Source organism: Salvelinus sp. IW2-2015, unplaced genomic scaffold, assembly GCF_002910315.2.
Source record: "Salvelinus sp. IW2-2015 unplaced genomic scaffold, ASM291031v2 Un_scaffold1869, whole genome shotgun sequence".
Classification (NCBI taxonomy): domain Eukaryota; kingdom Metazoa; phylum Chordata; class Actinopteri; order Salmoniformes; family Salmonidae; genus Salvelinus; species Salvelinus sp. IW2-2015.
Genome location: NW_019943233.1, coordinates 143,165 through 158,615, shown reverse-complemented (window position 1 = coordinate 158,615; position 15,451 = coordinate 143,165).

Here is a 15,451-nt window from a genome sequence, read left to right as displayed (position 1 = left end):
ACATTGCCGATTTTGCAGGTTTTCCTACTTACAAAGAATGTAGAGGTCTGTAATTTTTATCATAGGTACACTTCAACTGTGAGAGACGGAATCTAAAACAAAAATCGGAAGTTTCATACCCTAAGGTTGGAGTCATTAAAACTTGTTTTCAACCACACAAATTTCTTGTTAACAAACTATAGTTTTGGCAAGTCGTTTAGGACATCTACATTGTGCATGACACCATACATTTTTCCAAGAATTGTTTACAGACAGATTATTTCACTTATAATTCAATGTATCACAATTCCAGTGGGTCAGAAGTTTACAGCACTAAGTTGACTGTGCCTTTAAACAGCTTGGACAATTTCTGAAAATTATGTCATGGCTTTAGAAGCTTCTGACAGGCTAATTGACATCATTTGAGTCAATTGGAGGTGTACCTGTGGAGTATTTCAAGGCCTACCTTCAAACTCAGTGCCTCTTGCTTGACATGGGAAAATCAAAAGAAATCAGCCAAGACCTCAGAAAATAAATTGTAGACCGCCACAAGTCTGGTTCATCCCTGGGAGCAATTTCCAAACGCCTGAAGGTACCACGTTCATCTGTACAAACAATAGTACGCAAGTGTAAACACCATGGGACCACGCAGCCGTCATACAGCCCAGGAAGGAGACGTGTTCGGTCTCCTAGAGATGAACATACTTTGGTGCGAAAAGTGCAAATCAAGCCCAGAACAACAGCGAAAGACCTTGTGAAGATGCTGGAGGAAACAGGTACAAAGTATCTATATCCACAGTAAAACGAGTCCTATATCGACATAACCTGAAAGGCCGTTCAGCAAGGAAGAAGCCACTGCCTCAAAACCGCCATAAAAAAGCCAGACTACTGTTTGCAACCGCACATGGGGACAAATATCGTACTTTTTGTACAAATGTCCTCTGGTCTGATGAAACAAAAATAGAACTGTTTGGCCATAATGACCATCGTTATGTTTGGAGGAAAAAGAGGGAGGCTTGCAAGCCGAAGAACACCATCCCAACCGTGAAGAATGGGGGTGGCAGCATCATGTTGTGGGGGTGCTTTGCTGCAGGAGGGACTGGTGCACTTCACAAAATAGATGGCATTATGAGGAGAGAAAATTATGTGGATATATTGAAGCAACATCTTAAGACATCAGTCAGGAAGTTAAAGCTTGGTTGCAAATGGGTCTTCCAAATGGACAATGACCCCAAACATACTTCCAAAGTTGTGGCAAAATGGCTTAAGGACAACAAAGTCAAAGTATTGGAGTGGCCATCACAAAGCCCTGACCTCAATCCAATAGAATATTTGTGGGCAGAACTGAAAAAGCATGTGTGGGCAAGAAGGCCCACAAACCTGACTCAGTTACACCAGCTCTGTCAGGAGGAATGGGCCAAAATTCACCCAACTTATTGTGGGAAGCTTGTGGAAGGCTACCTGAAATGTTTGACAGAAGTTAAACAATTTAAAGGCAATGCTACCAAATACTAATTGAGTGTATGTAAACTTCTGACCCACTGGGAATGTGATTAAAGAAATAAAAGCAGAAATTGTCACGACTTCTCCCGAAGTCGATGCCTCCTTGTTCGGGCGGTGTTCGGCGGTCGAAGTCGCCGGTCTTCTAGCCATCACCGATTTCATTTTCCATTTGTTTTGTCTCGTTTTTCCACACACCTGGTTCTCATTTCCCTCATTATGTGTTGGGTATTTAACCCTCTGTTTTTCCCCATGTCTTTGTGTGGTATTGTTTTTATCTGTTCATGAATGCGCACGTTAGGCTGGTTATGTTAAACCCTTATTTGTATTTCGTGTTAGTTTGTGCCGTGTGATTTTGGGTCGCCAAATAAAAGGCTCCTTTTTGCTACCAACTATCTGCTCTCCTGCGCCTGACTTCCTACAGCCCTTCACGCATACCCTGACAGAAATAAATCATTCTCTGACATTTCACATTCTTAAAATAAAGTGGTGATCCAAACTGACCTAAGACAGGGAGTTTTTACTTGGATTAAATGTCAGGAATTGTGAAAAACTGAGTTTATATATATATATATATATACACACAGCATATAATCATAATTACATTTTTCTCCGGATTTTGGAAATGTTCATATCACACGACACCTAGTTTGGGAACTGCTGTCATAGACACAGTTCCCCTCTCTCTGTATGGTCATAGATGCAGTCTCTCTCTCTCTTATTTATATATATATATATATGACATGGTAAGTTCATTATTACTTACATTGTCAAAGTATTTATAAATAAATGGTGGGACCAACAGTAATAGTAGTAGTGGACATGGGATTACCATTAACTACACCAACAATATTAATCAGAACAACAAAATCAATGGTAGTAGACCAGTGTCAACATGACTGAGAAGACACATGACATGGTATGAAAGACAAAACAAAACAACATGGGAAAGATTATCGACATTACATTAGACTTTTCACTGGATGTCCCTCAGGTTGTGGCAGGACGACACATATTTGGCTGCCAAAACTGCACATTTTGGCTTTTTACCCAATAAATATTAGATTTTTTCTTCATCTTTTATCTTTTCAAATTCTTTGTATTGAATTATAATTTTGGGAAAGAAATATTCTCTTAGGTCTGAGTATTTGTCACAGTGTAAAAGGAAATGCAGCTCTGTCTCTACCTCTCCCCTGGAGCAGAGTGAACACAGCCGGTCCTCTCTGGGCAGCCAGGTTTGTCTGTGACTACCGGTCTCTATAGCCAGACTGCTCACTGAGTCTGTATCTAGTCAGTGTTTTCCTCAGTTTTCTATTAGTCACAGTGGTCAGATATTCTCTCTCTCTCTGTATCTCCACCCTCTGTCTCTCCTCTCTGTCTCTCTGTGTGAGGTCATACAATAGATGCTGTCCCTTTCTCTCTGTGAGATCATAGACCAGGGATCATCAACTAGCCGGCCAATTTTTTCTTGAGTGGATAGTCGGGGTGCCGAATAAAAACATAATAATATATATTTAGGGCCTCCCGAGTGGTGCAGCAGTCTGAGGCACCCAAGAACACTAAGGTAACCTGCCTAAATGACTACCGACCCATAGCACTCACGTCTGTAGCCACTCACATCTGTAGCCATGAAGTGCTTTCAAAATGCTGGTCATGGCTCATCAACACCATTATCCCAGAAACCCTAGACCCACTGCAATTTGCATACCGCCCAAAAAGATCCACAGATGATACAATTTCTATTGCACTCCACACTGCCCTTTCACACCTGGACCAAAGGAACACCTATGTGAGAGTGCTATTCATTGACTACAGCTTAGCGTTCAACACCATAGTGCCCTCAAAGCTCATCACTAAGCTAAGGACCCTGGGAGTAAACACCTCCCTCTGCAACTGGATCCTGTACTTCCTGTTGGGCCGCCCCCCTCCTGCACGGTCAGGCACGACTCCAACACCATCAAGTTTGCCAATGACACAACCGTGGGAGGCCTGATCAACGACAAGACAGCCTATAGGGAGGAGGTCAGAGACCTGACTGTGTGGTGCAAGGACAACAACCTCTCCCTCAACGTGATCAAGACAAAGATGATTGTGGACTACAGGAAATGGAGGACAAAGCACGCCCCCGTTCTCATCGGCCCTGTAGTGGAGCAGGTTGAGAGCTTCAAGTTCCTTGGCGTCCACATCACCAACAAACTAACATGGTCCAAGCACACCAAGACAGTTGTGAAGAGGGCACGACAAAACCTATTCTCCTTCAGGAGACTGAAAAGATTTGGAATGGGTCCTCAGATCCTCAAAAGGTTCTACAACTGCACCATCGAGAGCATCCTGACTGTTTGCATCACTGCCTGGTATGGCAACTGCTCTGCCTCCGACCGCAAGGCACTACAGTGGGTAGTGCGTACGGCCCAGTACATCACTGGGGCCAAGCCTCCTGCCATCCAGGACCTCTATACCAGGCGGTGTCAGAGGAAGGCCCTAAAAAATGTCAGACTCCATCTACCCTAGTCATAGACTGTTCTCTCTGCTACCGCATAGCAAACGGTACCAGAGCACCAAGTCTAGGTCCAAGATGCTTCTAAACAGCTTCTACCCCCAAGCCATGAGACTCCTGAACATGCAATCAAATGGTTTCCCAGACTATTTGCATATATATATTTTTAGACTGCAAATTGACCACAAGAAGCTCAAACATATATATTTTTTGATTAAAACATAATTTCAAACCTTGATTACATTTGGGGACATTGCCCTATGTAGGGTGCCGTCTTTCGGATGGGACGTTAAAACGGGTGTCCCGACTCTCTGTGCTTTTTCAAAATCCCATGGCACTTATTGTAAGAGTAGGCGTGTTCACCCCGGTTTCATGGCTAAATTCCCAACCTGGCCACATTCCATCATAGCCACCTAATCATCCCCCTCATTCCCAATTGGCGCATATCACTCCTCACCTCTCCTCCTGATAGCTGATGTGTGGTGATCGTTCTGGCACAAAATGGTCGCCGTGCAGCACTGATTTGTTTGCTAAAAATTGATGGTGAATGAAGTGAGTTTCCCTCTGCTATTTAAAGCGCTTTGATTACCTCCAGTTGGTAGAAAAGCGTTATATAAATCCAATCAATTGTTATTATTTGTATACGATCATATGTCTCTTTATTATGCTTGGGAATACTTTGGACCATATTTCCAAAATTGAGATCACTTGGAGCTGATTTCCTGACGTTTTTATAGTCTTATGTCCAACAGAGAAAATTCTATAAAACAACAATGATAATAATTTGCTCCGAAAACTTGGGGGGCCAAATAAAACCACCTGCGTGCCACAGACAGATAGAAAGGGACTTTGAGGTTATAAACGGTTCCTCTTTCTGTGGTCATATACACAGTCCTTTCTGTTGCCGCGATGCCATGGTGTAAGCACTGTAGAATGCTATGAACGCTCTAAATGAGAGTTAGTCCTAGGAGAGGTCACCACAAAAACCCTCACGTGTCAACGTTCACCCGGTTGTAGGTCTCCAGTCAGTTGCGCCAGGCGGGGACTTAGTGGAGCCGTAGCTTTTCGAGCTTGTCTTTTCTCACCACCTCAGCGCGAGGCCCGGGCGGTCGTATGTGGACCGCGTCGAGAGCATGTTGAGCTGCAGGGAGGAAGTCGTGGTGAGGATGTAAAAAAATAGAACTCTGGGTTGGACCGGCCCCCTCTGCTCTGCGCTTCACACCTAGACAGGCTATTTATATCTCGTCGCCTAACTCTGAGGCCCTCTGATACGTCTAGTAACGAAGTAGAGGGCTCCTCAAAGGGCGGAAACGGACGTTGGCGGTGGCGGTGGTCGTGTGTGTCGTTGTGATATAGTTGACTCAGCCTGATTGCTTGCTAGTGTGTGTAGTGTTGAAGTATCAAGTGTGATAGATGAAGCAATACTCTGAAAGATATCTGTCCCACTCTGATCCGTCTCAGGGATACCACTTTAATAAATGTTTGGGAGTTGACTCTAGAATACTACAGTACTTACTATAGAATTCTATAGTACACTGTAGTATACTGCAGAGTACTATACTACATACTGTAGTATCCCTTGATCGTGTAGTGCTTACTATAGTGTTCTACAGTGTAATACTCAATTCTATACCACACACTGTAGTTTCCCTTGATCATGTGTAGTACTTGCTATAGAATGTTTCAGTATATTGTAGAATACTATAGTAAATATAAGAGTAGTATCCGTTAAAAAAAACACTGTAGTAAATACTACAGTAATGTCTGCAAAAAGACTACAGTCTGCAAAAACACCACACTTTTTTAAAACTGTAGTAAATACTACAGTATTTAATTTGCATATACCCTGCCCATTCCCCTCGCTCATATCCCAATTTGTGCCACCCGTAAGTGAGAAACCTACATGCCAAGTATAGACAATATACCGTGTTCCCTACAGGTTATAGAAAAGACAAGAAGCTCTTTTAGCATTTCTCCAGTAGGTTTCCTCAAGGAGAAAGTCCCCCACTTCTATGTCAAAGATAATTAAACAGAAACACTATACTAAATACTACAGTCTGCAATAACACTACAGTGAATACTATAGTCTTTTTAAAAATTTTATATGGGAATGAGCATAGTTGTGACATGGTTCTGACATGCCTCATTTCCCAACAGAATGTCGTTTTCCAACAACATTTAATCCTATCATGTTCTACCGACGTGGTCTCGATATGTCTGGTCGATCCAAGACAGGAGCGAAAGGAAAACAATATAGGGCTCGATTCCATCCCTAGCGTGTTGTAGCTCGATTTAAAAGCTGCGTTCCCGCTTTAGCCGAGACTGTATTTACGGTAAAAGCTGCACATGTTGGCTCTATCGAAAATTTGCCTCACCTTTTTATTTTTTATTTTTTTCCAATCGCGCGATAACACAGATTGAATCAAGCCCTTAGCCTCAAGAGACAAAAGAAAGAGAGAGAGGGAAAAGAATGGAGAGAAAAGTTGATGTCAAGAGAAGCCACATTCTGAGACTGTGCAGCAGGACAAAGACCTCTCTGCCAGAGGCTACTGAATACAGCCTGGATCACATCAGATGACCAGGAGGTCAGGTGATAACACTGTTCAAAGAAACAAGGAAGCAGTAAACAAACAAACAGATGGGAGTGCAGTGCTGTGGAGCGTGACATCATTGTGTTTGAATGGAAAATATTGTGTATGAATAGAATATATTGTTCTCTGAGCTTCCATTTCACTCTCAAAGAGACTTCTCCATGACACCCAGCCTATTCATTTGTGTGTGTGTGTGTGTGTGTGTGTGTGTGTGTGTGTGTACCCTTGACTTCACTATGTTTGTTTTGAGTGCTGATGTTTTGATATTTTTTGATGTGTGTGTATTTTCATTACTGGTGTTTGGACAAGATAAAGATTCTTGTGGTTATTGACGGTGGCGACATGGTGGACACCCGGCGAAAGGGATAACGTGCAGTCTGTAGGACATTTTTTGGACGAGGCCTGGCTACTATACGGACTACTATAGGGTCATCTTTCTACCCTTCTACTCTCTGTGCGACTCAAAATAGAGTCCAGTCAGTAAGAATAGAATGAATACAGCCTTGTCCCAGATCCTGAACAATCGAGTGAGCTAAAATAAATCAATCTCTGCTTTTCTGTTGAGTCCCACGACTAATATCTACCACAAATTAGTCCTGTTGGAAGTTTTTCTTGGTAAGCCCTTCTCTTGTTCCAGATCTGTTTTCTTTTGCTTGTTCCTACTCCATTGTCAAGCCGAACATGTTTGGCATGACAAATCCTTATGGAGTTGGCAAGAGAGCCGAAACAGACTAGTACCCAGGCTAGAAGGAAGAGGTCATACCCAGAAATCCTGGAGACTTTGATCGTCTAACATTAAACCCAGCAGCAGAGCCCCTCCAGCCAGTAGCCAGTCCAGCCAGAACTCCCTCCCCTCAGTCACAGCCAACAGCCACATGACTTCATCTGCTAATAGAGGGAATGAACCCGCCTCACCGGTGGACACATTTCTCCCCATGTTTGTCTGGCTTCTGAATGACGGGGGCAGGAAGAAGTCGGAGCCAGCGGAGGAGGTGGAGCGTAGTCACTATATGGCCATGCTAGAAAGGATAAACGTGGCAAATTGGCAATAGTATCATTGCTTATTAGTGATGGGAAATATCCTTGTTCACGGTACTGCGGGAGAGCGGGGAATGCAGAACGTTTACCTTCTGTCTGACCATGTTGTTGTTAGACATCAGGTGTCCTATGGAAAGGAGAAGGGCCACAGTCTGGTTTCTACACCAGAAGTGAATGGTTATCTGTAGGAGGTGGGATTATGGTGGGGTCAGTTAAGGTTGGATATGAGCCGTGGTTGCGGTCACTGATAAAGGTAGAGAGCTGTGGGTCAGTGAGGAATGGGGGGGCCGAGGTCAGGTCACATGAAGGGACACGGAACAGTTTATTACCCACGTCACTTAATTTCCTGCCTAGCAACAAAGATGTTTTGTTCGGAGAAGAGGAGGCGACTTCGCCTAAAGTGGGGTCTATATACTTGTGCTGTTGGGAACACGTCTGTGTCTGACCCAGTGGGCGAATAAACTTGGTTTGAGATTTCTTTTTTTATAGTTAGCTTTTCCTCTGTTTTAGAACCTAACAGTTAGCTAGGATGGCCATGATAGACAGGATAAACGGAGCAAATTGGCAATAGCATCATTGCTTATTAGCGACAACCTGAGGTATTTCATCTAGATTTACTGGGGTTGGAAGGAGTGGTTGGAAAGGCCCCTGCCGTCCTGACGGGACGGATGCATGTCAGGTGTTTTACCTTGGGCTGGGCAACTCTGCCTCTGAGCACTCTGGGTAGTAGCTCATTCTAAAGCAGGAATAGCAGGAGAGCAGAGGATGACAGTGATAGAAAGAGGAGGCAGAGTTGAGCGAGCGGAGGAGTCAGGTAAGAGGGGAGTCGAGAGAGAGTAGGGCGGGAGAAAAGTAGGAAGGGGGAGGGAAAAACAAAGGAGGAATATGGCAGGATCGAGAGAGGGAGAGGAGGGCCTCCGTAATTTACCAGTCAGTCATAATGAAGGCATTGGCCTGAGGAGGAGCAGGCGGGAAACCTAATCCTTGGCAACACAAAGACGCTTGCTAGAGACACAGCCCTGTCTCCAGGCAAGCTAACTAACTCTATCTGCCAGTAGGTATGATTGCACCCGAATCCCATTGTCTGAATACATACTGTACAAACAACGCTTGTGCAAATAAATACGCACATAGCCTCCATGCATTTAGATACAGACTACTGCTTAGAAGCTCAGTACACTATGCTGCCCATACACTATGCTAAGCCAGATACTGGGAAAGAGAGGATGTGCTGTTACTCCCACCACAAGTCACTCCACTAAAAAGTAGAAGACTTAAGGCCAGTGAAAAGGGATGTTTGCTTACGTCATCTAGCCTACGTGTCAGATAATGCTACGTCGTTGCCTCGGCTTGCCTCCAACCAAATTGGCCAAAGCAGAAAGACACTGGCAGCTAGGCTAATACTATTGTTATCATCCACATCAAGGCTAGGAGGACGCCGGCGGAGCTACAGTGTGCGGAGGAGGCGTTGTTGAGAACATTGGAAGCTGCTGAAGGCCTATGTTTGCCTCGGTCAGTAGAACCACAGTAATTGCCCATGCATGCCTTGCGGCGTTTAGTGTGGATCGGCTGGGGTCTGTCTTTCCGTCGGAGGGGAAGGGTGGGAAGGCGATGGCTGTGGAGTCATTTGGCTGGTATGAATCTTTCTTTAGCTCTGGTTAACAGCAGCAGCATGGCAGGGTGTGGTGTACTGGGATAGTGGGACAGTGTGTTGTGATTAGGGCCACTACTGTGGTTTGGTTCGGGGGGAGATGGATATTATGACCTGGAGTAGGTCTGTGGTGACAGAGTTCTGGTCTGGCCCTGTAGCAGGTCTGGATGTGGTGTTGACTAACAGAGTTGGAAGGTTAGTGTGGGAGCAGTTAGGTTCCTGGGTATGGCGACAGAGTTCTGGTCTGGCCCTGTAGCAGGTCTGGGTGTGGTGTTGACTAACGGAGTTGGAAGGTTAGTGTGTGAGCAGTAAGGTTCTGGGTATTGGGACAGGCCAGGTCTGGAGTGTGTCTCACTGTCTGTGTTGTTGACTCCTGTTCAGTAGCAGACCCGGCTGGGTGGGGTGGGCTAACAGTGTTGTGGTGTTTGGCAGGGAGACAAGCCTAGCTCTTGGCCTCCCTCAAATGTGCTGTTATGGATTCCCCACTGGGTGAAAGAAAGAGGGTGTGTTTGGTGAACAGCAGAGACGGAAATTGTGGGAGTGTGTGCAGTGTGTACAGGAGGCCGTGTGTAATGTCAGTGTGTATAGGAGGTTGTGTTTGGTGTCTTAGTAAAGGAGAAGAAGAGTTGAAGTGTGTGTGTGTGGTGTGTGTGTGTGTGTTGTGTGTGTGTGGTGTGTGTGTGTGTGTGTGTGTTGTGTGTGTGTGTGTGTGTGTGTGTGTGTGTGTGTGTGGTGTGTGTGTGTGGTGTGTGGTGTGTGGTGGTGTGTGTGTGTGTGTGTGTGTGTGTGTGTGTGTGTGTGTGTGTGTGTGTGTGTGGTGGTGTGGTTTGAGGGGAGCGCAGGGTCCCTCTTCCTGTTTTTGTTTTTACAGCTTTTTGTTGTTACATGTACATTCTACACACATTTTAATACACGTCACAAGTCTTTACATTATTTTTGTAAAAAAAATAAACTCTGTCCATCCTTTCTGTACCACTCAGCTATCCCAGTTCATCCCTATCTCCGTAAACCACCTCAGCTACTCTAGTCCATCCACTATTTCCGTAACACCCCTCAGCTACTCTCAGTCCATCCACTATCTCCGTAAACCACCTCAGCTACTCTCGTCATCCACCTATTCCGTAAACCACCATAGCTACTCTCAGTCCTCCACTTATTCGTAACCCACCCTCAGCTACTCTCGTCCATCCACTTTCCGTAAACCACTCAGTATCTCAGTCACCCACTATTCGTAAAACTCAGCTACTCTCAGTCTCCACCTATCTCCGTAAACCCCTCAGCTACTCTCAGTGCATCCACCTATCTCCGTACACACTCAGCTACTCTCAGTCCATCCATCTATCTCCGTAACACCACCCCTCAGCTATCTCAGTCATCACTATCTCCGTAAACCCACCCTCAGCTACTTGTCCTCACTATCTCGTAACCCCATAGTATTCAGTCCATCCATTATCTCCGTAAACACCTCAGCTACTCTGTCCATCCCACCTATCTCCGTAAACCCACCCCTCAGCTCTCTCAGTCCATCCCATCTATCTCCGTAACCCATCCAGTTACTCTCAGTCCATCCCACTTATCTCCGTAAACCCACCCCTCAGATCTTCAGTTCCATTATCTCCGTAAACCCAATCTCACTCTCAGTCCATCCCACTCTATCTCCGTAAACCACCCCTCAGCTATCTCAGTCCATCCCACCATCTCCGTAAACCCTCAGCTACTCTGTCTCCTCACTATCTCTATAAACCCACCCCTCAGCTACTCATTCAGTCCATCCCATATCTCTGCCGTACCACGCACTCAGCTACTCTCGTCCATCCACTCTATCTCTGTAAACCACCCTACTACTCTCAGTCTCCTCACTTATCTCTGTAAACTAGCCCACCTCACTGCCTCAGTCATCCACTTATCTCTCGTAAACACCCTCAGCTACTCTCATCCATCCACTATCTCCGTACGCACTCCCTTTCTCAGCTACATCTAGTTCTGCATCCTCACTACTGAGTCCTCCGTTTATGTAAACCAACCCCGCTTCCAGCTCCACTCCTTCTCGTCCATCCCCTGGTACTTCGTGTAATCCCACTCACCTTTAATCCATACCATGCTCAACCCACCTCACTATAGTCCACCCACTATCTCCGTAAACCACCCTAGCTACTCTCAGTCATCCCACCTATCTCTGTAACCGCCCTCAGCTACTCTCAGTCATCCAGAATCTATCTCCGTAAACACCCTCAGTACTCTCGTCCATCCCTATCTCTGTAACCACCCTCAGCTACTCTAGTCCATCAATATCTCGTAAACCCACCCTCAGCTATCAGTCCATCCCATCTATCTCCGTAAACCCACCCTCAGCTACTCTCAGTCCATCCCATCTATCTCCGTAAACCCACCCCTCAGCTACTCTAGTCCATCACACCTATCTCCGTAAACCCACCTCAGCTACTCTCAGTCCATCACACTATCTCCGTAAACCCACCTCAGCTACTTCAGTCCATCCATCTATCTCCGTACCCACCCCTCAGCTACTCTCAGTCCATCCCATCTATCTCCGTAAACCCACCCCTCAGCTACTCTAGTCCATCCATCTATCTCCGTAAACCCACCCCTCAGCTATCTCTAGTCCATCACACTATCTCCGTAAACCCACCCCTCAGCTACTCTCAGTCCATCACACCTATCTCCGTAAACCCCCTCAGCTACTCTCAGTACCATCCCACTCTATCTCCGTAAACCCACCCCTCAGCTACTCTCAGTCATCCCACATATCTCCGTAAACCACCCCTTAGCTACTCTCAGTCCATCCCACATCTCCGTAAACCCACCCCTCAGCTACTCTCAGTCCATTCCACTATCTCCGTAAACCCACCCCTCAGCTACTCTCAGTCCATCCCATCTATCTCCGTAAACCGCCCTCTTATGATTTCCATGTACCATATATTTTTCAATTGTGCTGTGATGTTTCACATAAATTCTGAACCTGTCTAATCGCATAGAATCTAAAGATTGTAAGTTAGAGATAAATATATTTTACTAAAAGTATTATTGTAATATATGATAATACTTTTACTAAAAATATTTAACTTAACTTTAACTTATAAAATATTATTGTTTATTGATTTACTATGGCTTTCCAAATCTCCCAACGGTGCTATTTGTAGTGTTAATTTAAGATAGGTTCAGGAATGGCTGAAACATAATATCTGTCACCAGAACAAGCTACTGTATATAGGGGAAATACCAAAATAATTGATCTAATGATTCTGTCTCTACATAGAAAAATCTGCAGAGATGAGATGGTTGTATGCCCCATATACATAACATTCTGTTTGTGGCAAGAGTTTTGTATAATCATTTCAATTGAAAAACTCTTTTGCAAATCAGATCATAAATCATGTGCCATGGAATCGGCACATCGAGAATCTATTTCTCAACTCTTTTGCTACCTACAGTACCAGTCAAAAGTTGGGACACACCTACTCTTTCAAGGGTTTTTCTTTATTTTTACTATTTTCTACATTGTAGAATAATAGTGAAGACATCAAAACTATGTCAGGGCTATCTGACCATGAAGGAGAGTGATGGAGTCCTGCATCAGATGACCTGGCCTTCACTATCACCCGACCTCAACACAATTGAGATGGTTTGGGATGAGTTGGACCACAGAGTGAAGGAAAAGCAGCCCAGTGCTCAGCATATGTGGGAACTCCTTGAAGACCGTTGGAAAAGCATTCCAGGTGAAGCTGGTTGAGAGAATGCCAAGTGTGCACATTTTTCTCAAATGTTGGTCTTTAATAGAGGGCAGACAAACAAGTTCCCTCCCTTCTTCCACTTCCCTCTTCCTGTTAGTGTAGGGTCTGGCCAGATGGGCTGTAAGGTGGAATCATGGGAGCAACCAGGGGTAAAGACAGATGTTGAATCCCAAACCAGTCTCTTTCCCTCGCCTCTCGGCCCTCCATTTGCCTGTTTACGTGCACCTCTGCCATATGCACAAGTGTTCCAAAACTAGGGAGTGAAATTGAGGGTGTAGTCAAGTCACCAGTGCGTCCAGAAGTTGACGGGTTTATTTCATATTCCCCTCGCCAGTCTGAAAGTCAACCGTATGGGTGAGTTGGTAGGAGCGAGAGCGAGGCTATGTCGTAGGGCCTGCTTCCTCTTGACCAGCCCCAGTGTTCTGATGTTAGCTATTTCATGTTACATTATGTAAGTTCCAGCATATTGGCCTTACTCTCCTCTCTTCTAGTAAAAGAGTATCCCTATCCCATAACCCCGTCATCTCTTTGACACGCCTAGTATACAAATTGAACATACCGGTGCCACGCCCCGTATGGGAGAGGTCACCACCTGGCTGTTATAGATGACCCAGATTGACCCTTGCTAACATTACCAGCATTCTGCATTGGATGCCACCATCAAGCCATTCTATTTCATAACCTGTATCTGCCGACTGTTTTATACAGGATCCTGGGTATTCTTGTGCTGCTGGGGGAAGAGATCATGTCCCAGCTGTGTTGACCCGTGCCCTGGAACATGTATAGTGCTGCTGACCTGAACCAGACTATGTTAACTATTCAGGTGCCCGAGGCTGTCCATACAACCACCTAGCATCGCTTAGGTGGCTTTGACTGACGCTTTCATAACTGCCGGGGCACTTTCGTGTGTGTGTGTGTGTGTGTGTGTGTGTGTGTGTGTGTGTGTGTGTGGTGTGTGTGTGTGTGTGTGTGTGTGTGTGTGTGTGTGTGTGTGTGTGTGTGTCAGGGGTATAGTGTTACCCCTGTGTCTTTTTCGATGAGGTCTGTCTGTATGTAACAGAGCACCCTTGCCCATCGCTGGTCACTGGCCATGTGCGTAACTCTCAGATTTGGTGTGTTAATCCAGGAGGACAAATGGGCACAGTGTGTTCCTTTTTAGGGTGGGATTGGCAAGGTGTGTGTGTTGTGCCAGACAGTGTTGAGTTGTTCCCATCAGCAGGCTTGGCTGTGCTGTTGTTATGCCTGATTGGGTATGAGATGGCGTTGTCTATTATCTATCCTGTCGCCTACTCACTTTACCACTACCTACAGTATATGTACATAGCTACCTCAATGACCTCGTACCCCTGCGCATCGACTCGGTTCTGGTACTCTCTGTATATAGCGTGTTGTTTTGACTCGTTATTGTTATTCATTATTCACTGTGTACTTTTTCCTCGTGTCCCTATTTCTATATATTCTAAACTCTGCATTGTTGGGGAAAGTACGAATTTTGCTGTCTACACCTGTTGTTTACGAAGCATGTGACAAATAAAATGTGATTTGATTGTTGCTTCTCAGTTCCGTTGCTCGGGGAAGTTTCATTATAACAGTGATGCCCAGTCAGCTGTGAATTTGAATTGACATCTGCCGACTCTGATACTTTCATTTTGCACCATTTATAATGTATCTTTTTCAAACTCTCTATCAATACATTTAACTGCTCGATAGCTGAATTATTATTTTGCATTATATACAGTGGGGTCTGAAATGATTGACATGGCCCCAAGACGTGCTTACCTCTCACCATTCCCAATAACATGGGAGGTTAGCATGTCTTACAGGTATGATCTTTGACCCTCTGAAACGTTCTCACTCATTTGTCACGGTTCGTTCAGGATTGTCCGCAATTTACGGTAGCATCCACGGGACCGTAGAAGTGTTTAGAAACATATTCTATTCTCATTTACAATAAAAGGGACTCCAAAATGACCCGATTTCATTTATGTTGGGCACAAAATCATCTGAGAACACAACCAAAATAAACTGCAAATGCATCCAGGAAGTTCGTAGAGTCACATTGTGTGCTAGGAACCTGAGACCTAATACTAAACTTTTGACTATATTTTATAAGAATCTTTAGGGGCGTCAGTCATTTTTACCCCTACCTTTTTGAGAAAAAAAGTATTACTTGTTAAACAAAATCTCTAAGCAATTGAAATAGTATAAAATAATATACTTTCCCCATTTTGTCGAGCATACAATACAGTATTTTAATAATTTATTTAACATAGTCATTATTGCTCATCTTTATCAAGGGTGTCAATAATTTGGGAGCCCACTAGGTGTGTGTGTGTATGTTTGCCATGTGACCCCCATGGTTTTCTCAGAATAGTTTGTGTGTGTGTGTGTGTGTGTGTGTGTGAGAGAGAGAGAGCCACACGCACAACAGGAAACGGTTAATTAC